Consider the following 27,990-nt stretch of genomic DNA (forward strand, 5'->3'; position numbering starts at 1 on the left):
ATTGGAGTCCATGAAAGTCCTGCATTCTTTGGGATCTTGAGCATAAATATGATATGGCAGTTATTCCATTACTACTATTAATTATTTCTACAGTGCTACCAGATATACCCAACACTGTACGTAGTCAAAAGGTGACAGTCTGTGCTCAAATGAGCTCACAATCTAATCAATCAAAACAGAAACACAGGATGCCAGGGTAGGGATTGCAGTTAGCAGGGGATGGTTAAACTGATGGCTAGGGTGATGAGTAGAGGGAGAGGGTTAAGTGTTAAAGGAAGTCTCAAAAAGGGACAAGGGAGGGGAAGGGACGTGACATATGTCCTCAGGTAGTCTATCCCAGGCATATGGGAGGTGAAAGGAACAAAGTCTGGAACGGGCAGTGGAGGTGAAGGGTTCAGATAAGTTTCTTTTTTTCTGAATAATAGAGTTCTTGTGGAGGCATATAAGGAGTGATGAGAGGAGAAATACTAAGGGCTTGTAGAATGAATGTACTTGTATGTTAGTAATAGGTGTTTGAACTATATGTGAAGGCTGATAAAGATCCAGTGAAGTGATATGAGGAGAGGGATAATGTGAGTGTAGCGAGGATGGCAGAAGATGAGTCGTGCAGCAGAGTTTTGCACAGATTGCATGGAAGAAGGGTGGCTCAGCGGGAGACCAGTTAGAAGTATGTTGTAGTAGTCTAAGTGTAAGGTTACGAGGATGTGGACAAGGGTCCAGGTAGTGTGCTCAGAGAGTAAGGGATGGATTTTGGTGATGTTATAGAGATAGAAGTGAGATAGAAGTGCATAGAAAATGATAGATCAGAATCAAAGAGGACTCCAAGGTTGTGAGCAGTGCAGGCAGGAATGATAATAGTATTATTTACAAAGATAGAGAATGAAGAGAGAGGAGAGGAGGGTTTAGGAGGAAAAGAATCGGTTCATTCTTGGACATGTTTAGTTTCAGGTGGCAGCTGGACATCTAGGCAGCAGTGTCAAGCAGACAGATACATTTTCTTGGATTTTTGGTGAAATCTTGGGTATGGAGAAGTAGATCTAGGAATCATCACCATATAGGTGATATTGGGAGCCAAGTGAAGAAATCATGGCACCAAAGGAAGAGATATAGAAGGAGAAGAGAAGAGGTCTTAAGACAGAACTTTGGGGTACACCAACTGTACTAAGCCAAATTAACAATTTAAAAAGCGATAGATCACCTGGACCAGATGGTACACATCCAGGGTACTAAAACATAGTAACATAGTAGATGACGGCAGATAAAGACCCAAATGGTCCATCCAGCCTGCTCAACCTGATTCAATTTAAATTTTTTTAATTTTTTCTTCTTAGCTATTTCTGGGCAAGAATCCAAAGCTCTACCCGGTACTGTGCTTGGGTTCCAACTGCCAAAATCTCCGTCAAAACCTACTCCAGCCCATTTACACCCTCCCAGCCATTGAAGCCCTCCCTAACCCATCCTCCCCCAAATGGCCATATATAGATAAAGGCATGTCTGCCCAGTACTGGCCTCAGTTCAATATTTACTATTATTTTCTGATTATAGATCCTCTGTGTTCATCCCACATTTCTTTGAACTCCGTCACCATTTTCCTTTCCACCAACTCTCTCGGGAGCGCATTCCAGGCATCCACTACCCTCTCCGTAAAGTAGTATTTCCTAACATTGCTCTTGAATCTACCACTCCTCAATCTCAAATTATGTCCTCTGGTTTTACCATTTTCCTTTATCTTGAAAAGATTTTGTTCTACGTTAATACCCTTCAAGTATTTGAACATCTAAATCATATCTCTCCTGTCCCTCCTTTCCTCTAGGTTACACATATTCAGGGCTTCCAGTCTCTCCTCATACGTCTTCTGGCGCAAGCCTCGTATCATTTTCATCGCCCTCCTCTGGACTGCTTCAAGTCTTCTTACGTCCCTCGCCAGATATGGTCTCCAAAACTAACAGGTCACAATTTATTACAAGACTGAAAAATATTTTTTTTGTTGTAGTCTTAATGTCTCTTTTAAAAAGATGAAAATTCCCAGGTTATCTATATATATAAAATCGGAGGTATGTATGTGTGTTTGTATGTATGTATGTATGTATGTATGTGTGTGTGTGTGTATGTGCTGCGATCACGCAAAAACGGCTTGACCGATTTGAACGAAACTTGGTATGCCGATCCCTCGCTACCTGGGGTGATATGTTCTGGGGGTCTCGTGACCCACCTGCACACATGGGCGGAGCTACAAACAGAACATCAGATTTCACCCATTCATGTCAATGGAAAAAATGTAAAAAGCTGCCATTCTCACAGTAATTCAAAACCGGCTTGACCGCTTTGAACGAAACTTGGTATGCCGATCCCTCACTACCTGGGGTGATATGTTCTGGGGGTCTCATGGCCCACCTGCACACGTGGGCGGAGCTACAAACAGAAAATGAGATTTCACCCATTCATGTCAATGGAAAGGATGTAAAAAGCTGCCATTCTCACAGTAATTCCTACTATAAAACACTTTCTATGACACTATAACCACTAGGGACATTGTTTCTATTCTACCACGGACACCATACATATAGAGTTTGTATGTTCTAACTGTGTTTGTAACTCTTTCCTTCATGCACCCCAGTTCATAATCAAGTTTCAAGTTTTCAAGTTTCAAGTTTTTTATTTATTCTTGATTAATCGCTTTCTCTAATTCAAAGCGATGTACAAATCAAATTTAGTTAAAAGAGAACATACAAACAAACAAAACAAACTTTAGGAATTACAATGCTTACAAAGGTTAAAACTTGTTATACAACATTGGGTAAAAATAGGGTTATGAAATACATTCGTTATATAAAAGATTAAACATAGGAAAACACATTAGGAAAAACAATAATTAAAAATCAGGAATTAAAAGCATCATTAAAAAGAAATGTTTTTAATAGTGATTTAAATTTTACCAAATCTTGATCGTTCCGTATAAAAATAGGAAGAGCATTCCAGGTTTGAGGGGCTGTTACGGAAAATATAAATTGCCGTCTAGTATTAATCAATTTCAGTGAAGGTACTGTTAATAAATTTTGATCAATAGATCTCAATGTTCTAGTTGGAAGGTAAGGTATTAAAAGTTTATGTATAAAAGCAGGTGTCTTATATAGAAGTGTTTTAAATGTAAGTAAACAGATTTTATAAGTTATTCTATGGATGACAGGGAGCCAATGTGCCTTTTCAAGTAGGGGAGTAACATGATCAAATTTTTTAGATTTTGTAATAAGTTTTATAGAGACATTCTGTATAATTTGTAAACGTTTAATTTCATTTAATGCAATTCCTCTAAAAAGAGAATTACAATAATCTATTTTTGATATGACTAATGAGTGGATAAGAATGTTTAAAGATTGGGCATTCAGAAATTTTGAGATGGATCTAATTTGTCGTAATCTATAGAATGAAGTTTTAACAATATGACTTATATGGTCATGAAAATTTAATTTAGAATCAACAATTACTCCTAATATTTTCGTTTTATTAACTATCTGTAGAGGAATATTTCTTATAGTAATAGGGGTGATAAGTGTGGGATTTTCCTTCCATGGAAAGATCATCAAATTTGTTTTTTTTATATTAAGGGCCAGTTTATTAGTGTTTAGCCAAAGTTGAATTTGATCGAGTTTCTTACTGATCTCATGTATTTCTGATATATTATCAGTATCTACAGGGTGTAAAAGTTGAATATCATCTGCGTATCCGAACACTTGAAAACCTATAGATTGACATAATGTAAGGAGTGGTGATAGAAAGATATTAAATAGTAATGGGGAAAGAATAGACCCTTGGGGAACACCGAAAGTGGTTGAAGTAGGATTAGATAAAGATTCTTTAAAGAAAACAGAAGAAGAGCGATCTGTAAAGTAAGAATTAAACCAAGAAAGAATTTGATCCGTGATCCCAATAGATTGAAGTCGATTTATGAGAAGTTTATGATCAATTGTATCGAAAGCTGCGGAAAGATCTAGTGAAATTAATAAAGTAGTTTTGTGATGATCAAGAAAATAATGAATGGAAGTAGTTAAGCCAACTAGTGATAATTCTGTACTGTGATGTTCTCTAAAACCTGTTTGATTGGGGTGGAGGACGTTAGTTTTTTCCACAAAATCTAATATTTGAGTATAAACTATCTTTTCCGTTAACTTGGCGAGAAAAGAGATATTAGATATGGGCCTATAATTTGTTGGATCTGTATTACTTGCATTTTTATCTTTAATAATTGGGCGAGTACTCACATATGCTGAACTAGGAACACAGGTTCCATTCTGAACCGGGAAAAAACTGCATGGAGTTTCTTTTCAACCTGAGTTTCCACATATTGAGTTGTTTAAATCAATACTGAAACTTTTGGATGCCACTTATTCCAACATATCTTCCTTTTCAGTTTAAGAGATTGCAAATTACAGTGAGACTTGCATTCTCTATCACAATCAACAAATCACAGGGACAGACTATTACATACTGTGGAGTGGATTTAAGATCCCCCTGTTTTTCCCATAGACAACTCTATGTTGCTTGCTCAAGGGTGGGTTCACCCAATAATTTATATGTTCTTGCTCCTGGAGGTGAAACTAAAAATGTTGTTTATAATCAAGTTTTGTGTTAGTTGTATTGTATTCATTTTGTCAAATATTTCACATTATAATTTGAATATTGTACTTTTTATAAAGCTGTTAAAAAATAATTTCATTCACCACTATAAAGTATCTTTATTTGAATCCATTTACAGTGTTATTGCTATAATTAAATACCCGTGCAACGCCGGGGCATCAGCTAGTAGTCCATAAAAGCCTGAAATCTTTCACTGAAGTTGAGAGGACTCTTACAGGAGACATTTCACACCCACCACCTTTCTCTGCGTTTTGTTGGGTTCACATATTCACTTTTTCAGGAGAGTGTGGGTTACAGCTGCTATAATAGAGAAATATCCCAGCAGCCTTTTGCTGTTATCCTTGTTTAAGATAACTGTGTGATTTTCTCACTTGGTTACAAAAACTACCATAATAATAATAAAAAAAAGAATGTGTGACAGTGAGAATCAAACTGCAGATGAACTGGCCCAAGGAAGTGAGCTGTGACAGCAGCTATCAAATTAAAAGGAGAATGACACTCAGTGAGAAACTGCCGGGTGAAATAATAATTGTGCCAGGGATTGTTCAACTAATTTTAACAGGAAATGAGACGCTGCTGCTGAAAGAGATGCTGCCAAACCCCTGCCAGCTTATTTTAGCTGCATTAAATGAAAGCATACGCCCATAAGTTGTGTGTTGTGGTGGAGAAGGAAAGGATAGGAGAACGAAGCAGTATGGATTCAGCTTCTCGTGTTTAAGGTTCTTCAGAAATCAGTGATCTATTTCAGTGTTATCAAAAATAGTGTCTTATTGAAACTGAGATCTTACATTCTACGTGCATAGATGTCGGGGTGGATTTTCATTTGATTACAGCATTAAGCAAGGGAATAGAAACTGTTTTTCAGATGTCTATCTTTTTGAACCATTTTTTTTTTTTGGGGGGGGGAGAAAAAAACACTAACAAGATACAGAAGATGATGAAGTAAGGTAAACTGGAAACATCCACAACAGCAACACACCCCACTTCAGAGTGGCTATGGAGGTAGGTCCAAAGGGTCTCCAACATCCACTTAATTGCACACAAATTGTATATTTTTCAAATATTTCAGTGGGTGATAATGCTAGTCCTTGACTCTTATTTTCACTTCCTGCTTGATGTCTTTCTCAATACATACTGTTGTTTCATAATTAAATCAAATTTTAAAAAAACAACACAACAGAAAGTATTTTCACTTATCCTTTAATATGCAGGCTTGTGATTCTGCATATTAAAAGATAAGTGAAAATACTTTCTGTTGTGTTGTTTTTTTTAAAATTTGATTTAATTATGAAACAACAGTATGTATTGAGAAAGACATCAAGCAGGAGGTGAAAATAAGAGTCAAGGACTAGCATTATTACCCACTGGAATATTTGAAAAATACACAATTTGTGTGCAATTAAGTGGATGTTGGAGACCCTTTGGACCTCCCTCCATACTTGACACTCTGAAATGGGGCGTGTTGCTATTATGGAGAAAAAAAACACTCCAAAAGAAACACACAAAACAAGCCATTGGGATGTAGGAGGAGACAACATTTTCTGTAGACTGACCACACAGACAAAGACACAGAGCCTAGGGCACTGTTATGAACATCACATAAAATGGCACAGGTGCACATCTCACCATAAACCCCTTACATTGTATGGTAAGTACTCCAAAACCCACCTAAAATCTATTGAACCCAACTGTATACCACACCAATAGCCCTTATGCTTGCAGGTGTCACCTATACATAGGTACAGTGGGGTTTGGGTGGTTTGTGTGATAGTTAGAGTGGTATAAGGGTCTGAATCCCCATCTCTTTGGTTGCTTACACCATCCACTAGTCTACTCCAGGGACCTGATTTCTGCTCTTTTAGGACTTGCCATAACCTTTGCAGCTGTCATACAGGCAGGCATGTCCTCATTCATTCACATTTTGGGGTGTGATAGGGGGATCAGTGAACACTGGGAAAGTGTGTGTGTTGGGGTGGGAGTGGGGGATCATGTTTACATTCATTCCTACAGCAGGCATCTGGTCAGTAAGGGTACCTTTTTGGCACTTATTCATTATTAAAACAGGTCTAGCCCTAAACATCCAAACTGTACCCTGGACAGATTCTTAAATGCTTAAGGAAGCAAAATGTCCAGGTCATAATCCCTCTCAAGTCCTGCCAACACCACGTTTCTAACCCCACGCCCCCCCCCCCACCCACACACACACACCTTTGAGATTTAGATAAACTACTAATCAACAGCATAGATATGTGTCTAGAACAGGGGTGTCAAAGTTCCTTCTCGAGGGCCGCAATCCAGTCGGGTTTCAGGATTTCCCCAATGAATATGCATGAGATCTATTAGCATACAATGAAAGCAGTGCATGCAAATAGATCTCATGCATATTCATTGGGGAAATCATGAAAACCCAACTGGATTGTGGCCCTCGAGGAGGGACTTTGACACCCCGGGTCAAGAAAATAGGTTTCAAAAATAATTAATTGGAAGGGCATGACAAGAAAAATATCCATATGCCACTTTTTTTTATGCTATTCTCTTTTGAAAATGAACCCCATAAATTGTTCTGAGGGTCCTCTTCATTTATGGATATATATGAGTGAACCTTTAATAGTATTATTTACTGTATTTGCAAAATAAAACTGGATTTTTTATTGCAGTTTAGATAAACATATTTATGGCGTGTGGCTTCTAGCTTAAAAATGACAGCTTATTCAATTTAGGTTTACCATTAGTAACATTTATTTTGTAAATATAATCAGATTTTATAATTTGATGATAAACAAAGCTGCCACAGTATTGCAGATAACAAGGATTACAGCTGTGTTTATTATATAAGAAACTTAATATAGACTATCCCCCTCATTCTATATCCTGGTGCCTACGTTTACGCACGGAAGGCCTGAATCTGTATAGTGTGACCAAAGTTGCACACAAAATCTGTGTGCACTACACATTTATGTGTTCAATTTAATACTTTAACAAGCCAATCAGTGCCGTTTATTGGCAATTAATAAGTAATAGTTGGCACTAATTAGAATTTACGTGCACAACTTTCTAAGCATATTCTATTCTAGTTAGTGCATCTTAAAAGAGGGTGTGGCCAGGGAATGAGCTTGGGCAGGTTGTGGGCATTCCTAAAAGCTAGGTGCACTTTTATGGAATACACCTAATTCATGTGCAACTTAGATGCAGGTATTTAAGTTTGGTTTTCATTGGCCTAAATGAGTACTCCTAAATGTTAGTTATGCGGACAGGCATGGCGCATTAGTCTATAAACTGCGTCTGATTTCAGGGGTGTTTTATATAATCGCGCTAAGTGCCATTCTTTTGGTACTGAATTTTTAGGCATCATCTATAGAGCACACATAAGTTATAGAACACTAGCACTAGCACATAGCAGTTATAGGTTAATGCATAAATTTATTTATTCAATTTCCTATACTGTTCTTCCAGGAGAGCTCAGAATGGTTTACATTGGTGATTTCTATTCCGCCATTACCTTGCTGTTTAAGGCGGATTACAAAAGGATTTATCTGGCCATCTCCATAGGAATTGAAGAATAGAACGAGTTGCTTCAGAGAATTGGGATGAGTCTTGCGGTGTTAGTTTGTCTTCAAGGATTTCTTGAATAGGATGGTTTTTATTTCTTTTCTGAACAATTTGTGGTCTGGAGTCGTTATCAGTAAATTGGACAGTTAGTAGTCTAGTTTTGCTGCTTATGTGGCTAGAAGGCCATCGTACAATTTTTTTTTGTTGTTTGACGCCTCTGCTTGGGGGATGCATGAACAGTTTGTGAGTTGAGGTAGTTTGGATTAGGTGGTTGTTTAGGTAGGCTGGGATGTCTCTGTTTATGGTTTTAAATAGTAGGCAGTAGAATTTGAATTGTACTCTTGTTTGTATTAGGAGCCAGTGTGAGTCAAGATATGCCGCCGTGATGTGGTCGTGTTTCCTCAGTGAATAGATAAGTCTTAGCGCTGTGTTTTGAACTATTTGTAGTTGTTTTATCATGGTTGTGGGCAGGGGAGATGGAGTATGTTGCAGTAGTCTAGAAGACCTAGGACTAGGGACTGGACCATGAGCTAGAATTGTGTTCTGTCGAATAATTTTCGAACTTGCCTTAAGTTTCTCAAGACAGCAAATGATTTTTGTATTGTTTTGTTGATTTGTGGTTGTATGGTACAGCATCTGTCTATTGTTATTCCTACAAGTTTTAGAGTAGGTTGTATGGGGTATGTGATTGAGTTTATTACTAGGTTTGTTATGGTTGTGGTTTTATTATTTTCAAGGAGAATTAATTTTGTCTTGTCTGGGTTCAGTTTCAGTTTGTGATTTTTCATTCATGTTGTCAAGTGTAGTGTGTCTGTCATGGAGGACGTTGGTTGGTCAAAAGGAAGGAGAATGGTGATGTCGTCTGCATAACTATAGGAGGTTAAGCCTAATTTGTCCAGGCAAGTGCCATGGGATGCAATCTAGAAATTGAAGAGAGTTGGGGATAGTGGAGATACTTGGGGTACGCTGCAGGGGTTGTACCATGGTTCTGATTTTTCTTTGTTCAACTTTACTCTGTAAGTTCTGGATTGTAGGAATCCTTGAAACCATGTGTGTGCACCTTGTTTGTGATTCCTATTATATCTAGTATTTGTAGTAGGATGTTGTGGTCTACCAGGTCAAATGCTGCGGTGAGATCCAGTTGTATAATAAGCATTTTTCTACCTGTACTGAGGTGTTGTCTAGCTGTGGTCAGTATTCAGGTACTCAAGCATAATTCCCTCTCTGTCCCAGTGGGCTCACAATCTAGCACAAGGAGCAGCGTGGGTTTGAACCTACAACCTCAGGATGCCGAAGCTGCAGCTAGTAAGGTATTGATATGCTATAATTTTAGTGTGGAACTCAAAATTCAGCACTGAAAAAAAAAATTGGTGGGATGGGTACCCTTTATAGAACAGTGCATAGTGCCAGGATCCATGATCAAGTTCAAACACAAGGATTTATATCAGCTGAAACTAGGTGCAAATCACAGTGTGCAAACTGGGCATAGATCTGCACTATTCTATATCACTATGTACTTCTTCGGGGAATACCCCTGACCTACCTATATCCCTTCTAATGTTACGTCTCCTTTGTAGATCTATGCTGAAACATATAAGTGCTATTCTATAAATGGATGCCTTGCATCAGTTAAGATGCTTTACTGCACTGAAATCTCAGCAAAGAAGTAGTGCCTAACATTAAGCATCATATATAGAATCTGGGGAATAGAGTGTGAATGCAAGAGAGTTTTCATAGGGGTAGGTACATTGAGAAGAGATGGTTGTGTCCGATATTTTGTCACATGAACAGGGAACCTCCAGCAAGATGTTCTTCCTTTCACCAGATCCTCTCCTCTAGCTGCATTCTGCATGGGAGTGGTCTCCACATGTAAGGTCCTTTCTATCAACAAGAAAATAAATTAGTAGGGAGTAGATAGTTGTTTTTTTTGTAAAATTCATACTCTTTTCAAACTTTAATGACTTTCTGGTGAAGTTCCAAACAAAACTGAAAGTTTCAGATCAAGTGAAGCTGTAAACACAGTGTTGTTCCAGTATTTGCCCTACAGTACTCCCGTTAAAGTCTTTAAGTTCAGCTCCAATAGGTCGGTGTGGGGATTCTTCTGCTCACACCCTACTTCAACCTGGTGGGTAGGTCAGGGCCCTTCTGCTTTATCAAGGGTCCCTGTGATCAGAAAGGGGGAGCCCCTCCCCTCCAAGGAGTTTCAACCTTGGCTCCCTTTCTCTCTTTCATTAATTCTTGGGCTCTGTTTAACTAGTCCTTCTTAACAAAGTAAACTTATAGTTAACTTCACTGGAAAAATAATATCAAAGCAAAATAAAACATAATCTTGGTTTCAGTCTGCATCCACCAGAGCTAGGACAGCCACTTCTCTTGCAGTGTTTTATGATCTCACACTGGCTCACCTGCTACCATGACAGGCAAAATTAAAAAGTGTTCCTCAAAATCCTGGGCAGAAAGTAAAGAAAAGGAAAGTTTCAAAAACTTAACTCCATATCTTCTTTTGCTTTGTTGATACCATCTTCTTTATTACCAGTAGAGCTGGTTCCCTCCATATCCATGGCTTCTGACACTTCTTCAGCTTGATAGTTTGTAACATCCAAATCCATAGGCTCATTTTCTTTTATTCCACCCCTCTATTTCTTTTTCTCTAGTCCACTGAGGTCTCAGTCTTTGCACCAAAGGTCGGCCTTTCCTTTCTTTTATTGATAGCTCTAAGCCCAGAGAGGTGAGATACCTCCTCCTTGGGGCTTATTCTTGGTCTTTTAAGGTGTCTATCTTGGGAACCCCTACAATTTATACACATAACTTACATAATTTTGGCATTTAAATGCTAAAGTACTTCATTTAGGTGCATGCATTTACACCTACTAATGACATTGCCTAGGCATATACTAGTATTCTATGAAAACACATAAGCACATAAGAATAGCACTCAGTGCACATAGATATGGTAATCAGCTATAGAATTACATCCTATAATAATGACTGCCTTAGTATTAGCATTATGGTTGGTCTTCAGTTTTCTATCAGTAAGATATAGTACTTTCTGAATATGTGAGCATCTCTGTTGCTCCCTGAGGAAAATAATGCATTAATTTTTAGTTGCACTATGGATATTCCATAGTAGCTTCATGTTTTCAGTGACTGGCACTTTAGATTGTCTTCAGATTGTAAACAGTACTACAGTCTACCTAGGAGGTATAGCAAAAACTGAACATTCTTGGACTTGGACACAAATTCTCAGCCCTCAAGGACACAAAATAAATCTAGGTTTCATTTTATCCAAAATATATACATTTAGACTGAGCACATACAAGTGAATATTTATAATGGATAGCCCAAGAACCCAATTTACCTGAAGCCTTTAAGAACTACAATTACTCATCTCCGATCTTAACATGACATCTACTTTAAGATAAGTTCTACCTTTGTGTACTAAATATTAACATTTATAGTTTTATTTCAGCTTTTCTGGGTTGCAGATTTTTTTTTACTAAATTATGTAAAGCCTGTGTTTAACATATTGCAGTCAAATTAAGTCTGTACCCCCATGATGTGATAACAGTAACTATATTTGAGTTAATCTGCTAAATCTGTCAAGCAAAAAGATGGATATCTGCATTAATAAGTGACAACACATTATTCCTTTACATCTGTGCTTTAAACTTGATCAAGTAAAATTTGTTTTAGGTGTTGCAACTCTAATTTAATTTTTTCAGAACTCCTGACTTCTATATTTGAATTTTGTGCCTACCACTAATAAACCCATTTGAGATATTTTCAGAGCAGTTATCTAATGCTACTGTATTCATTAGAAACTTTTTCACAGCATGTCATGAGACAATGCACATTAGATGTAACAGGCTTTGATCTGGTCTAAGTCTCCAGTTTCCCAGTTCATCAGAAGACTTTACTGGTTTTACGGCCAGATTCACTAAACGAACCGATCGTGTCCAATTGTGTTCTGACCAGTTTGTGATCTTTCCCTGACCCCGACCCGATTCTGGCCTATCCTATCCATACCCGATCCAATCCGTACATGCAAATGAGGGGAAATGCATGCATAAGTAGGAAGGCAGTGATTCACTAAACAGAAGAAGGAACACTGACTGGGCTTGCCGATCCAAAAAGAAGCGACTGCTGATGACCAGTCGCTCACATCCTTGCCGACTGTCCTGCTCTCTGCTGCCCTGAAATACGAGCCCTGCAGCCCTGAAACCATCAAAATAATTAAAAAACAAACAAAACATCTCCCTTGTGCAAAAAGCGCCCTGCTCCCTGTTCTCTGCTGCTCTGCCTCTCTGCAAGCCCGTGTTTTTAACCCACGTTTTTAACCTGTGGGTTTAAAGCAGGGCTGCACTACGGTGTGTTCTGCTTAATTGTTCCTGTCTGGCTGCAAAGCATGTTCTGTTCCCTTGAGATGATTCTCGTGGGGCTTGCGAATGCAGCCACCTCCCCTTCTGTTTTGACCTCATGTTTGTGCAGAAAGCAAGCACATGCGCCGATCAAATCTCCTGGCAGAGAGAATGGTCTGTGCATGTGGCTGGTTCGCTCTGCAACAATCCATGGGATCACTTGTTGGCATGTGTCCAATCAGATCATTTGCATGGGGACTCTAGTGAATCGGTCGCCTGGCAAGACTCGGACATGGATCGCCCCCAAACAAGAGTTTAGTGAATCTAGCCCTTAGTTTGCAATGTTCACCTTGGCAGCAGCCACCCCCTCCTCCTGCCACCATCAGTAAACATGTTCTTGCTGCCAAACTTTGATCTTTCTTTTTTCAGCTGGTGTCCTCGGTTCTTATAAACTGGGCAACAATCTCTGCAGTTTCAAAAGATTGTATTTCTTACCATATGACAACAACTAAGTGCAAGAGATAATAAGTCCAGTGTTGGGAGGATTAACGGTTCTCACCTCCAGCACCAAGGAATGATAAAGAAGGGGATCACAAACAGATCTGAGAAGGTTATCATGCCGCTGTACCGGGCCATGGTGCGCCCTTACCTGGAGTACTGCGTCCAGCACTGGTCACTGTACATGAAGAAGGACATGGTACTACTCGAAAGGGTCCAGAGAAGAGCGATTAAGAGGGTTAAGGGGCTGGAGGAGTTGCCGTACAGCGAAAGATTAGATAAACTGGGCCTCTTCTCCCTCGAACAGTGGAGATTGAGAGGAGACATGATCAAAACATTCAAGGTACTGAAGGGGATAGACTTAGCAGATAAGGACAGGTTGTTCACCCTCTCCAAGGTAGGGAGAATGAGAGGGCACTCTCTAAAGTTGAAAGGGGATAGATTCCGTACAAACGTAAGGAAGTTCTTCTTCACCCAGAGAGTGCTAGAAAACTGGAACGGTCTTCCGGAGTCTGTCATAGGGGAAAACACCCTCCAGGGATTCAAGACAAAGTTAGACAAGTTCCTGCTGAACCAGAACATTACCAGGTAGGGCTAGTCTCAGTTAGGGTGCTGGTCTTTGACCAAAGGGCCGCCATGTGAGCGGACTGCTGGGCATGATGGACCACTGGTCTGACCCAGCAGCGGCAATTCTTATGTTCTTATGATAGCACATACCAGTAATATGTAGTGCCAGAGTCATTAAGTAGTGCCCAAATTAGTGCGCTAGAAGAAAATTGGCAAAGATCATTATTCTGTGAAGAGTATGCTGAACTAACTGTTCTTTTTTTAGAAGTACTTAGAGCCCATTCCCACATGCAGATTTTGGCCAGTAATATTTATGCCAGCTGGTACAAATCTTACAACAAACTTCCGTTGTATAAAGACAAAATGGCAAACACACTCAGCTACAGATTCGATACAATTGCCGCAACAGGTACTTAATTGTTATCCACTGGGAGATTAGCAGAGGTCCTTAGGGGTATCAGACGGCCCTCCAAACAGCATAGTTTGAATGGGTAAATTCTTCATTTGCCCCGTGGTACCTCCTCCTCCTTACTTTTTTCAGTTATATAAATATTTTTTCAAGAATTTATATATTTTTTTATATACTATAACTTTAGTACTAACTTATTCATATTAAATGTACTTAGCTTTCAACTTAGCATTCAGCTGCAAACTATATCCCCGAACGCCAACGCATTTCGAATTCTTTGTCAAGGCGACATGGGGAACATGTACATTATTCTTCACACTCAGTTCCAATACTTGGAGCTTTTCTTACTACTTTGGTCCTCTACAGTTGAATATAAATTTGCAGGTTCTTTATACAGAAAGCTTTATTTTGATTTTATGTATTTGAACTGCTTCCTGTACTTTTCAAAATACTCAATAAAAATTATTGAACTAAAAAAAAAAAATTTTTTGAAAAAATATTTATATAACTGAAAAAAGTAAGGAGGAGGAGGTACCACGGAGCAAATGAAGAATTTACCCATTCAAACTATGCTGTTTGGAGGGCCGTCTGATACCCCTAAGGACCTCTGCTAATCTCCCAGTGGATAACAATTAAGTGCCTGTTGCGGCAATTGTATCGAATCTGTAGCTGAGTGTGTTTGCCAGCTGGTACAAATGCCAAGGCCCAACTCTTGACATATAGGCATGGGAATGGTGGTATTATATAACCACGGACCAATTTTTGTGGAATACTCCTGCTATACCCCCTGGCCAAGCCCCTTTTTCAGTTGCACTCTAGGAGGTGTAGGCATGCATGGTTATAGAATAGCACACAGGAAGATGTATGCACAAAATCATATTATTGTCAATTAGCTGCAATAATTGTTGACATCAATTTATTGTGAGTTAGCTTTTTAGCTAATTAATCTCCATGCATATGAGTATATAGAAAGTGAAAACCCAACATCTATACACAGTTTCTTTCCCTTTATCTTCTTACACGTTGTAGGCTTGTTTGTTTTTGCTTTCACCATTTGAACATCCAATGATGCTCAGAATGAGAGATAGTAAAACAGAAGGACATACTCAAGTTTACTTTGGGGCACATTTAAGAAAGAGCACCACAATTTAGGTGCCAGAATGATGCACTCTAAGTGTGAATTCTATAACAGCAGTTTCACTTGGAATTGCCATTATAGATTACTAGCCTAAGTGTGTAGTTTAGGGGCAAGAAATTGTGCCATGCCAAAGCGTGGTGTAAATCCTCACACCTCTTTGCAGATGGGCACATAACTACTAGCATTTTATGAGGGGCCACTGAAAAGTTAGTCCAACCAAGAAGAGAATGATGTGGAGCCATGAAACTTACAAGTTATTCCACACTACTCTTGACACTTTTTGTTTCAATGAGGCAAATGCATCTAGTAAATGGGTACACATATATGAAACCAAGCCAATGTGACATCACTGATGAGGTTGTTTCTTAGGCATTGATTGAATGAGGCATTATGACATCACAATATAAGGGGCCGCTGGAAAGTTCTCAGCCCAACCAAGAAGAAAATGATGTGGAGCCATGAAACTTACAAATTATTCCACACTTTTTGTTTCAATAGTATGAAATGAAATGGAAAGTGTCAAGAAAAGTGTGGAATAATTTGTAAGGTTCATGGATCCACATCATTCTCTTCTTGGTTAGACTGAGAACTTTTCAAAGGCCCCTCATATAACCTGTATGCCTAACTCCTAGGCATATTCCTGACCTACCAATGTCCCATCCATTTCCGTACTCCCTTATGAGATTTTGCACACTAGAAATGACTCGCACTACTTTAGAGAATGCACCCATCAAGCTGTGCGTGTACTTTCTAATTGTTGCCAATTAGCATCAGCTATTAATTGTCAGTGTTAATTGTCAATTATTAATGCCAGTTGGTCCTATTAGACAAGTTGCATGTTCAAATTGGCTTTGTGCAACTTATGGGTGCCATATACAAACTTTGTGGGGCTGATTCTATAAATGGTGCCTAAATCAGCTGGCACCTAAAAAAAAGGTGCCGGACGCATGTCAATCACACTTAGGCATTGTTTACAGAGTCGCGGCTAGTTGCACCTATGTAAAAACGTAGGTGCCTGAAAAGCAGGTGAGGGTTTTAAAGACCTACATTTCAGGCACCTGCATTCAGGAGAATCACGCTTAGCGCCACCTAACTCACACTCTGCCCATAGAAATACCCACTTAGGCATTAGGCGCTATTAAGCGCATTGCGATAGGTGCCAATCTTTTATAGAATCGTATAGGCACCTATCGCACAATTAAATTTTTTAAAACCAATAATTGAGGCTGTTAAGGGTATTTTGCCAATTAAGTTAGGTGCCTAAGAGGCACATACCTTTAAGCACCCTTTACAGAATCAGCCCGTGTGCGCATGTGGGTAAATTTCTGCATTAAGCCTAAATTTGGGCATATAAGTTTATAGAAGTAGGGCAGGGGTTTCAAACTCAATTACTTAAGTAAGTATCAAATGAATTCTATCCATACAACATTACTTCCTATCTAATTTTGTGACAAGCTTAGCCGTGCCTCAGAGACCGAGTCATCCAGCAAAATAATAGTTGTTATTTATTGCTTGTCATCGGTCAGAGTCTCGTTCATAGGCATCAGGCATATGCTTGCTGCATCTAATGTTTTTTGTTCTTTTTTAATTCTTTTTAATTTTTATAAATTCTTTTTAAATTTTTTTGTTTGTGTTTTAAAGAGTAACTTTAAGAAATAAATAAGTATCAAACACTTTAATAAGATAGTGCCTGTATTTAAGAAGCACTTATCTGGATGGAATGTCAGCACTGTTAAATCCCAACGGGGCCACCGTTTCACCCAGTGTGGCTTCGTCAGGGGAAAGGTTGACAGTGCCTAAAACACAAAATTGCATCGATTACACAATAAGTTCAAATGCTTTTGCATCTTTAAAATATTTTTAAATCTTAAAGATATTCTATGAATTGCATAGATTTTTAAACGCAAAATTAACACAGCAACTTACGGAACAGAATTGTCCTGACTTCTCTGTTTATTTCGCTCTCTGAAAATGGCGGCGACCCGAAGGAACGCCAAGATTTTAAATCAGTAGAGAACCTACCAGGATTTACGTTCATTACGTTCCAGACGTAAAAAATGTAAGGAACAATCAACTTTTTTTTTGTATTTCTTTTGATCACATGGTTCTCGCCAAAGTTGATTGTTCCTTACGTTTTTTACGTCTGGAATGTAATGAACGTAAATCCTGGTTTATAAAAATTAAAAAGAATTAAAAAAGAACAAAAAACATTAGATGCAGCAAGTATATGCCTATGCCTATGAACGAGACTCTGACCGATGACAAGCAATAAATAACAACTATTATTTTGCTGGATGACTCGGTCTCTGAGGCACGGCTAAGCTTGTCACAAAATTAGATAGGAAGTAATGTTGTATGGATAGAATTCATTTGATACTTCCTTAAGTAATTGCATTTTGGTTTTACCAATTATTGCCATACTATGTCTTCAAGCAATTGGAACACCACCTTTGGGTTCAATAGTGAACAAGCAGAATCCATTCTTAATGTACCTTCTCAATATGATATTAATCCTACCAGTAGTGAAAATTTAACCACAGATTGGAACCTTTTTTTCAATCAAAACAAAAAAATTATTAAGATTGAGCTTAACAGTGGCATCCTTGTAGAATATTGTAAAAATGAAAGAATTCCTAGAGGTTTAAGAATCAACAAAGAACCCCAGAACTTCAAAGAAGATAAAGAGTTTTTGACCAAATGGAATATGATTTTAAATAAATGTTCCTTCGACTTAATGTTGTTAATCATAGATAAAAGCAGACAACAAGTCGAGGAACTCAAACAAGATCTAGAGAAAACTTTAACAACTTTAAAGTCAATACAATCTCCAGAATTATTCCAAAGTCAGTTAATTACAACCAATGACAACCTACAGAAGTTCAAAGAAAACATAAAAAAATTTAAATTTAAAAAATTCTACAGAGATGAGAAAGATTATCAGAACAATAAGGTGTACCACTGGATGCAGACCAATGATAATCAGAATGCTGTGGCTTTAACCAACAATGCTGATTCTAGTACTTCTTCAGGCAACCTTAGCTCTTCAGGAAGCTCTTCCTCAGGAAAACCTTTTTTAGGAGCCAGAGGTGGATTTCAAGCAAGAAAAAACAGAAGAGGCCGGACTACCAACAGAAGCAGACCGTGGACAAGATCTCAACAAAAGAATCAATAACAACAGTTAATCTTTCACAATATGATCTCAATGCAGGGGACATAGAACTACTTAATCATGGACTATCATTCGTTCCAATGGTTCCCAGCAATGAATTTCAGTTCAACATCGATTTTGAAAGATTTATCAGAGTGTTGGAAATAAAACTCTTCTTCGCCACCAAAAAAGATTTTGCAGACAGAACTACAATCGCACCCAAATCCACATGGAAATCATCTGGTCCTATGGATGTCAATATTAAAGTCTTTAAAGATTTAGTATATAAAGACTGCAAAAAAATCTTTACTCAATCTAAAAAATCTAAATTCAAATCCAATTTAACATATCAAGAACACACTGCTTTAACTAACCTTCAACACAATAAAAATATCATCATAAAATCAGCCGACAAAGGCGGAGGAATTGTGATCCAAGATACTTCCACCTATATTAAAAAAGCTACAGAGCAGTTACAAGATCCAGCAGCTTATATGCTGATAAAATTGGATCCGACCAAAAAATTACAAAGCAAAATACGAAAAATGACAGATTCAGCCTTAAAAACAGGATTCATTACCAACAGAGACTACCGTTTTTTGAATGTGAATCATCCAGTTATTTCCAACATATATTTTCTACCAAAAGTACATAAGGACCCAGTTGATCCACCGTTTAGACCCATCACTTCCACCAAAGGGTCGGTTCTCGAACCACTATCCAGATTTGTGGATCAATTCATCAAAAATGAAGTTTTCAAATGCAAATCATACGTTAGAGATTCTAAACATTTTCTCAACAAATTGAATTCCGTGGATGCGAATGAAGGACCTTTTACAATGGTCACACTCGACGTAACTTCATTATATACGTCCATTCCACAACATGACGCTCTAGAAGTCATCAGAAACAATCTTGAAAGTCAACCAAAACCACAATCTGTACCCACAGAATTCATTATGGCGCTTGCAACATTAGCCATGTGTGAGAACTACTTCATGTTCGATGGTAAACTTTACCAACAGATACAAGGGGTAGCCATGGGGGCCACTTTTGCCCCCTTGGTTGCCAACCTTTTCATGATTGCATTTGAAACTTCATGGGTAGAATTTTCTCCATTTGAACATTTCATATTTTCGTGGTGGCGATACATTGATGATGTTTTCATGCTTTGGAAAGGATCTGAAATTCAATTACGGGCCTTTGTATCCTGGCTAAACACATGTAATACACATATACAATTCACCTATGCATTCTCTAATGTACGCATTCATTATTTGGATATAGAAATCACCCTTCAACAACAACATTTTCATACACGCACCTTCGAGAAACCTTCAGCTAAAAACACTTTCCTTGAATATGGCAGTTGTCACCCCAGACACTTAAAGAACAGTTTGCCATTCTCGCAAATGCTTAGATTAAGAAGGAATTGCTCTCTTCAAACTGAATTTAAAACTCAGGCGAAAAATTTGAGCAAAAAACTTGAAATGAGAGGGCATCCAGCTAACATTATAAAGAATGCCTACAGACGAGCAAAATACAACAATAGAGACCTGCTATTAGATGAATCAAAACATCGAGAGGACATCTCCAGCGATCCGGTCTCAACATGTGTTTTAAAACATTCCATTTCCAGCGCTCAGCTGAAGAAATCTATTAGAAAACACTGGTCCATCATTCAATCTCTTCCGGAATTTGAAAATCAAAAATTACGTTTTGCGTTTTCAAGAGGTAAAAACTTAAAGGAATTTCTGAGCCCAAACAAGTTTCAAGATACTGGCATCACCCCGACTTGCATAAGGCACTTTAAATGTGGCCATTGCATTTTTTGTGATTTCTCCATTCAAACTAAATGTTTTGTTAATCCCATCAATTCAGTAATGCATAAATTCAATCACTTCAGCACATGCATAACAGACCATGTGGTCTACGTCATAATGTGCCCTTGCCACATGTTATATGTTGGCATGACTACCAGACCTTTTAAAACCCGTCTGGCTGAACATAAATCAAACATAAAAAGAAAACAAATGAAAGAACCTTTAGTACAACATTGTCTAGAGGCAGGTCATACTTTTGACCATTTACAAGGACTTGTCATAGATGTCATCAAGAAGAACAGTAGAGGAGGCGATAGAAATTTATCCTTAAAGCGACGAGAAACATTTTGGATTTTCATGTTACAAACCCTTCAACCCAAAGGGTTAAATGATAAGATTGATTGGTCCAGTTATTATTAACCCTGTTTCAATATGATGCTTTTCTGCCATTTGTTTGTTTAGTTCAATTCAATTCAATTCATTTTGTTTTGGTTTATTTTGATTCATTTTGTTCTGTTCTTTTGAATGATACAATTTATTAGCCAGTTTGGCTGAAGATAAAAAATTTTTTTTTGTATTTCTTTTGATCACATGGTTCTCGCCAAAGTTGATTGTTCCTTACGTTTTTTACGTCTGGAACGTAATGAACGTAAATCCTGGTAGGTTCTCTACTGATTTAAAATCTTGGCGTTCCTTCGGGACGCCGCCATTTTCAGAGAGCGAAATAAACAGAGAAGTCAGGACAATTCTGTTCCGTAAGTTGCTGTGTTAATTTTGCGTTTAAAAATCTATGCAATTCATAGAATATCTTTAAGATTTAAAAATATTTTAAAGATGCAAAAGCATTTGAACTTATTGTGTAATCGATGCAATTTTGTGTTTTAGGCACTGTCAACCTTTCCCCTGACAAAGCCACACTGAGTGAAACGGTGGCCCCGTTGGGATTTAACAGTGCTGACATTCCATCCAGATAAGTGCTTCTTAAATACAGGCACTATCTTATTAAAGTGTTTGATACTTATTTATTTCTTAAAGTTACTCTTTAAAACACAAACAAAAAAATTTAAAAAGAATTTATAAAAATTAAAAAGAATTAAAAAAGAACAAAAAACATTAGATGCAGCAAGCAATGCCTGATGCCTATGAACGAGACTCTGACCGATGACAAGCAATAAATAACAACTATTATTTTGCTGGATGACTCGGTCTCTGAGGCACGGCTAAGCTTGTCACAAAATTAGATAGGAAGTAATGTTGTATGGATAGTTTCAAACTCAATCACATTAAGGGGCCGAAATCCTAAACACAGGCTAAGTCGCAGGCAAGACCCCGCCTCCATAATAATACTAATTATAACACCATTTTTTCCATTCATTTTTCATATATATACACACACAATATAATCTTATTAATACATAATGGTAATGGTTAGCCACAAAATTAAACTACACAAAACACACTGTATGTTTCTCAACATTAATTCCTACCAGAACACAGATAACCCTTAAGTAAATATGGGACCAAAAACTAAAAGTACTAATATATTAAAAAAACACCCTAAGATTGCAGTACAAATCCCAGAGAAAAAGAAACAAATGTATTTCTTCCTGAGCAGTGCAAAAGATAGACAGCAGATTAAAATGCTCAAAATTGACACAATTCAAACACTAACTTGAAAATAAAACCATTCCCCCTACCTTTGTTTTCTCCCTCCCTCCCTCCCTCCCTCCATGCTGTCCCTCCCTCCGGGGGGTGTCTAACCTTCTGGCTGACTCCAACCTGGCCATTTTATGCATCTCATGGTCCAATGCCTCCTGGTGTCATCTTATGGCTGGCTCCCTCCTCTTCACAGCCGTAGTGTGCATGGAGCCGTGTGCAGCGTCTCCTCATGCATCCTGCACCTGAACCGGAAGCCTTCTCTCTGAGGTCGCAGCGTCAGAGGTAATGCTTCTTGATGAGGTGCGGGACACGCGAGGAGCCGCTGCACGCAACTCCGTGCACACTATGGCTGTGAGGAGGAGAGAGCCAGCCACAAGTTAAAACTGGGGGCATCAGACTGCGGGCCGCATAAAACGACCAGGCGGGCCAGATTTGGACCATGGGCCTTGAGTTTGACACCTGTGAAGTAGGGGGTTTACATTTAGTCCTAACTAGACTTTCTCTATTTCACACATCTCTTTTTATGTAATAGTTTTGTTGCTCATGTCTTTTTTAAGTCATGCAAAATGTGGTGCAATATATGATTCCTCGAAATTGCTTGAACCTCAGGTTGCCTTTTTTGGTTAAAATAAATACATAAATGTCAGCATCTACCTTTAGAATACTGTAATCTTTCCTTCTGCTACTCATTTTCTGTTTGCAAGTTCCAGTTCAGTCCATGTAAGATTATATTACCATCTTTTCTTCATCGACCTTTCCTCATAGCCTAAAGATCACTGTGGCAGCTCAATTAGTCACTAGCTCATTATGCTTGATTCATTTTACCCCCTTCTTACCTCCGGTTAAAATTCATTAGCTCCCTGTTGTTTCTAATATTAGAATTAAAATCCCTGCTATGAGTTATTGTGTCAATCATTAATGTACTTAGCAATTCCTTAAACTAGTCTGTACTTTTACTATCCTCTTGACCTATATTTTAGCTCCCGACATCTATGTGATGACTTCCAGGCTTGATTCTGTCTGCTGGTGCCCTATAGTTGGCGTATTATTATAGTAAAAATAATGTTAGCATTTTGTTTTCAATAATATGTCATTTTTTTTTCTTTTTCAAGCTTGAAGAATGGTCTGAAATTTGGTAGCTAATATTTAATGCTTAGAAATGTGAGGTCATGCCTTTGAGTTGCAAAAACCTGAGGGAACAGTACAGTTTAGGAGGTGAAGGACTTTTGTGCACACAAGAACAGGTGGACTTGGGAGTGATAGCATGTGATGATCTTAAGGTGGCCAAACAGGTTGAAAAGGTGATGATGAAAGCTAGAAGGATGCTGGGGTGCATAGGGAGAGGTATAGCCAGTAAGAAAAAGGAGGTATTGATGCCCTGTATAGGACCTTGGTGAGACCTCATTTAGACCACATCTTCATAAAGATATAAACAGGATGGAGTCAGTCCAAAGGAAAGCTACTAAAATGATTGGTTGTCTTCATCATAAGGTATATGGGGATAGACTTAAAGATCTCAATATGTATACTTTGGAGGAAAGGCAGGAGAGGGGAGATATGATAGAAACATTTAAGTACCTATGTGGCATAAATGCACATGAGACGAGTCTCTTTCATTTGAAAGGAAGCTCTGGAATGAGAGGTCATAGGATGAAGTTAAGAGGTGATAGGCTCAAGAGTAATCTAAGGAAATACTTTTATTACAGAAAGGGTGGTAGATGTGTGGCATGCCCCCTTTTCCATTAAACTGTGCTAGCAGTTTTTAGTGTAGAGAGCCATGCTGAATGGCCGCACTGCTCCCGATGCTCATAGGAACTCTATGAGCTTCGTGAGCACCGCGGGCAATTCAGCATTGCTTCCTGCGCTAGAAACTGCTAGCGCAGTTTAATAGAAGAGGCCCATAGTCTCTTGGTAGAAGTGGTGGAGACAAATACTGTGCATGAATTTAAGAAAGCATGGGACAAGCAAGTGGGATCTCTTTAGGGAGAGTAGGACATATTGCATACTATGGATAGGCAAACTGGATGGGCCTTTTAGCCTTTATCTGCCATCATGTTTCTCCATTTCTAAATTGAAGTCCAATATTTCCTCTCTACTAACAATAATCTCTGATAATCAATTTATCAAGTTTTAAAAGAGTTACATATGAGATGTAAAGAATTTGTATGTAGCAAATCCTCCAGTAGCTTCTTCAGATGGAGTGTCCAAGGTCTTTCTCAGAGAAAAAGGTAGACACTTTCCTCAAGTGGGTTAGGTGATAGGAGACACACTCAAGGCCCTATGTTCAATAGATGTTCTACATGACAGATTAGCTATGTACTATATGCTCTTTAGTCCAGGAAGTGGCCAAACATGTTGAAAAGATAACGGTGAAAGCTAGAAGGATGCTAGGTTGCATAGGGAGAGGTATGGCCAGTAGAAAAAGGAGGTATTGATGCCCCTGTATAAGACTTTGGTGAGACCTCATTTAGAATATTGTGTACAATTCTGGAGGCCATACCTTCAAAAAGATATAAAAATGATGGAGTCGGTCCAGAGGAAGGCTACTAAAATGGTATGTGGTCTTCATCATAAGGCGTATGGTGACAGACTTAAAGATCTCAATCTGGATACTTTGGAGGAAAGGCGGGAGAAGGGAGTTCTGATTGAGACATTTAAATACCTATGTAATCTAAATGTGCATAAGTTGAGTCTCTTTCATTTGAAAGGTAACTCTGCAATGAGAGGGCATAGGATGAAGTTAAGAGGTGATAGGTTCCGGAGTAATCTAAGGAAATACTTTTTTACAGAAAGGGTGGTAGATGCATGGAACAGTCTCCCAGAAGAGGTGGTGGAGACAGAGACTGTGTCTGAATTCAAAAGGGCCTGGGATAGGCACGTGGGATCTCTCAGAGAGTGAAAAATATAATGGTTACTGCGGATGGGCAGACTAGATGGGCCATGTGGCCTTTATCCGCCATCATGTTTCATGTTTCTCAGGTTTGTCTGTTTGTGAACCTGATATTCAGCTGGTGCAAGGCAGTGCACTGACCTCCTGACAATGACATACAACCCTGAATTTCAATGCTGGGCTGTTTCCAATGGCCAACATTAAATATCCGGGGTTTATTTGCCAGCTCTAACTTAACTGACTAAGCAAACATTTGGCACTAGCTGGTTAAGATAACAGTGGGAAAAGATAGGCTTGCTATTTAAGAGGTCCATTTGCAAACTAAACTTAACAGGCCAGCGCTTCATTATTCACAGTTAGCCGGCTAAGCTGTGCTACATGCTGCTAACCATGAATATTCAACAGAAATAATTGGCTATCTTCCATTGTGGGTAACTGGCCAAATGCCATTTAATGGGCCTGGAGCCATTCCTGGCTTCGTGTATGGAACACTATCAGTTCTTTGATGGAAATAAATGAATCATTAAATGTTATAATATTGGATCATTTTGGTCTTCAGCAACCAATACCTGAGAATCATTAAAAATTACTAAGAATTTTGCTCAATTTGGCTATTAAAATTATTTTACAAAATTGGAAAGACACATCAATAGTGGAATATATAACTTGGTGGAACACTGTCTGTTTAACTGCCAAATATGAGCGTGTCGCTGTAGAAAGATCCAATGCTTTATATAAATTTAATAAAACATGGGAGCCACTAGAATCCTATAGCCATGCAGCTTATAAACCATAATGATTATGATTTGTCTGAATAAGATGCACATCCATACTGTCCTTTTTTTGAATTTATGATAGTATCAATGATCATTATTTTAATTGTTAATTTGCTGTTTTTCTAATTCTGTTTGTTTGTCTTGTTTTTTTTTGTTATTCATACATATGGTCTAATTTATATTGTATTGTGATCCATATATGTATGATTTATTTTAAATACCAATAATATTTATTGAACTAAATAATGCTGAATATCGGGAGAGAGAGAAATCTTTACAGGCTGTTTTAAAACCAGATTAACTGAAAAAAAGGCTAGAAATGGTTAGATAGGTGATCATCTTTCTTATTTCTTCATCTTGGTAGTTTCTCTCACTTTATTTATTATTCATTTACCACATTTATATACTACCTTAACCAAAGCGGTATACAATTCACCATATATAATAATTTAAAAAAATATATAAGAAATATGAATGCATAAAAGAATCAGTAACATCAATCACTTAATCCAACACATAGGGCTCTTTATATCAAGCCGCGCTAACGGGGTTAACGCGCACGATGTTTTATCACACATTAACCCCCATGCTGGCGGTAGCGGCTAGCACGGCTGGCGGTTTAGCGCACAGTGTTATGCACGTTAAACCGCTAGTGCGGCTTGATAAAAGGAGCCCATAGTAATCATCCACTGGAGAATGCTTGCAGGAACAGGAACAGAAAGGTCTTCAAGGCTTTCTTGAAGTGATGCAATGAAGGGCTAAAATGAATGTAGCCCAGCAGATCATTCCAAAGCTGTAGCAAAAGTACAAGATATTGTCTCAGCATAGTGCACCTGACACAAATCTGGCACCACCACCTTCCTCTCCTCAGCCGATCGTAGATGGATTGGGGGATAATAGTGTCCCAAAGATTACTGTTTCATAAGATAATGTAATCACTGTCTCCATAATCAGATTAATATGTCCCCATATTGACTTCCAGGAGTTGAGTATCAAAGAATAGCAGATGATCCAGCGTCCCTATATCAAGATGACAGTGCCAGCATCTATTAGATTTTGAACTATCTACCTTTTGCAATCTAACAGGGGTCCAAAAATTCCTATGTAACAAAAATAACAAAGACAGACATCCATGCTGCTGGAAGAGATGTATTTCCTTGTAGTATGGGAAGTTGCAGGTGAACAACTATTGTTAAGTCAGGTGATGAGGAATTTGGGTGTTTAGATTGACCTCAGATTTGTCAATGGGGGACCAAGTGAAGCAGATTAAGGATGTTGATGAAATTGATATCTAGGCTACTGCATGATTTCCAAATAGCTATGCAAGCTTTTGTGCTTAGCAAACTTGATTACTGTAACATGCTATATATGGGGATGGGAAAAATGAAAGTGAAAGCATTTCTGACTTATAAAATTTAATTATCTGCTGCAAACAAGTTGGAGCCACCACATGAAGAAACTGAAAAATCTGTGTGAGAACTTTAAATTGCACTTGAAAATCTTCCAGCAACCTGTGAAGCTGCTTCAGTTTGGGGGAATTATGATCAAAGTGACACCCTCCCCCCCTTCCCAGATTAACCTTGCTACAGCATTTTTTTTTTTTTTAATATATGTTTATTGAAAGAACAATTTTGAACAAGTTGTAATGCTTTCACTTTCATTTTTCCCATCCCCATATATAGCATGTTACAGTAATCAAGTTTGCTAAGCACAAAAGCTTGCATAGCTATTTGGAAATCATACAGTAGCCTAGATATCAATTTCATCGACATCCTTAATCTGCTTCACTTGGTCCCCCATTGACAAATCTGAGGTCAATCTAAACACCCAAATTCCTCACCACCTGACTTAACAATAGTTGTTCACCTGCAACTTAATACATCTCTTCCAGCAGCATGGATGTCTGTCTTTGTTATTTTTGTTACATAGGAATTTTTGGACCCCTGTTAGATTGCAAAAGGTAGATAGTTCAAAATCTAATAGATGCTGGCACTGTCATCTTGATATAGGGATGCTGGATCATCTGCTATTCTTTGATACTCAGCTCCTGGAAGTCAATATGGGGACATATTAATCTGATTATGGAGACAGTGATTACATTATCTTATTAAACAGTAATCTTTGGGACACTATTATCCCCCAATCCACCAATAGATAGACATAAAAACAGATTGTTAGGTATTATGACTGGGATAGCCATCCAAATGATCACAACAAATTGGAAGAACTTTGATCATTTATATTTTAATTTTTTGGTGGCACTCACTATGTCTTTGTTATAGGATGGAAAAAATGATTACTGATCAAAGGGGAAATTTTAAGTTATTTCAATTAATATGGAGTCCATTGACTAACTTTATCAATAATAACTGAACGATTATAACTTACACATCCAAGGGGTGGTAGGGAGGGGTGTTTCTTTGACTTATACATAATTCTCACGAGAATTCACGGGAGCCAGTAAGGAAGCCGCTCAGCGCCGAGAAGCAGCACCAAATCGCACCGCTGCTTGTGTCACTGAGATGAACAAAGTGGATCTG

At 38.3% G+C, this 27,990-nt stretch overlaps 1 protein-coding gene across 1 annotated transcript in view; it reads left to right on the plus strand.

Annotated features, from left to right (window-relative positions):
• PCDH9 (protocadherin 9) overlaps window positions 1–27,990 on the plus strand; it is a 2,276,722-nt gene that overhangs the window by 1,540,548 nt on the left and 708,184 nt on the right. The gene's annotated exons all lie outside the window — the stretch shown is intronic.

This window comes from Geotrypetes seraphini, chromosome 6, assembly GCF_902459505.1.
Source record: "Geotrypetes seraphini chromosome 6, aGeoSer1.1, whole genome shotgun sequence".
In the NCBI taxonomy this organism is placed as follows: Eukaryota; Metazoa; Chordata; class Amphibia; order Gymnophiona; family Dermophiidae; genus Geotrypetes; species Geotrypetes seraphini.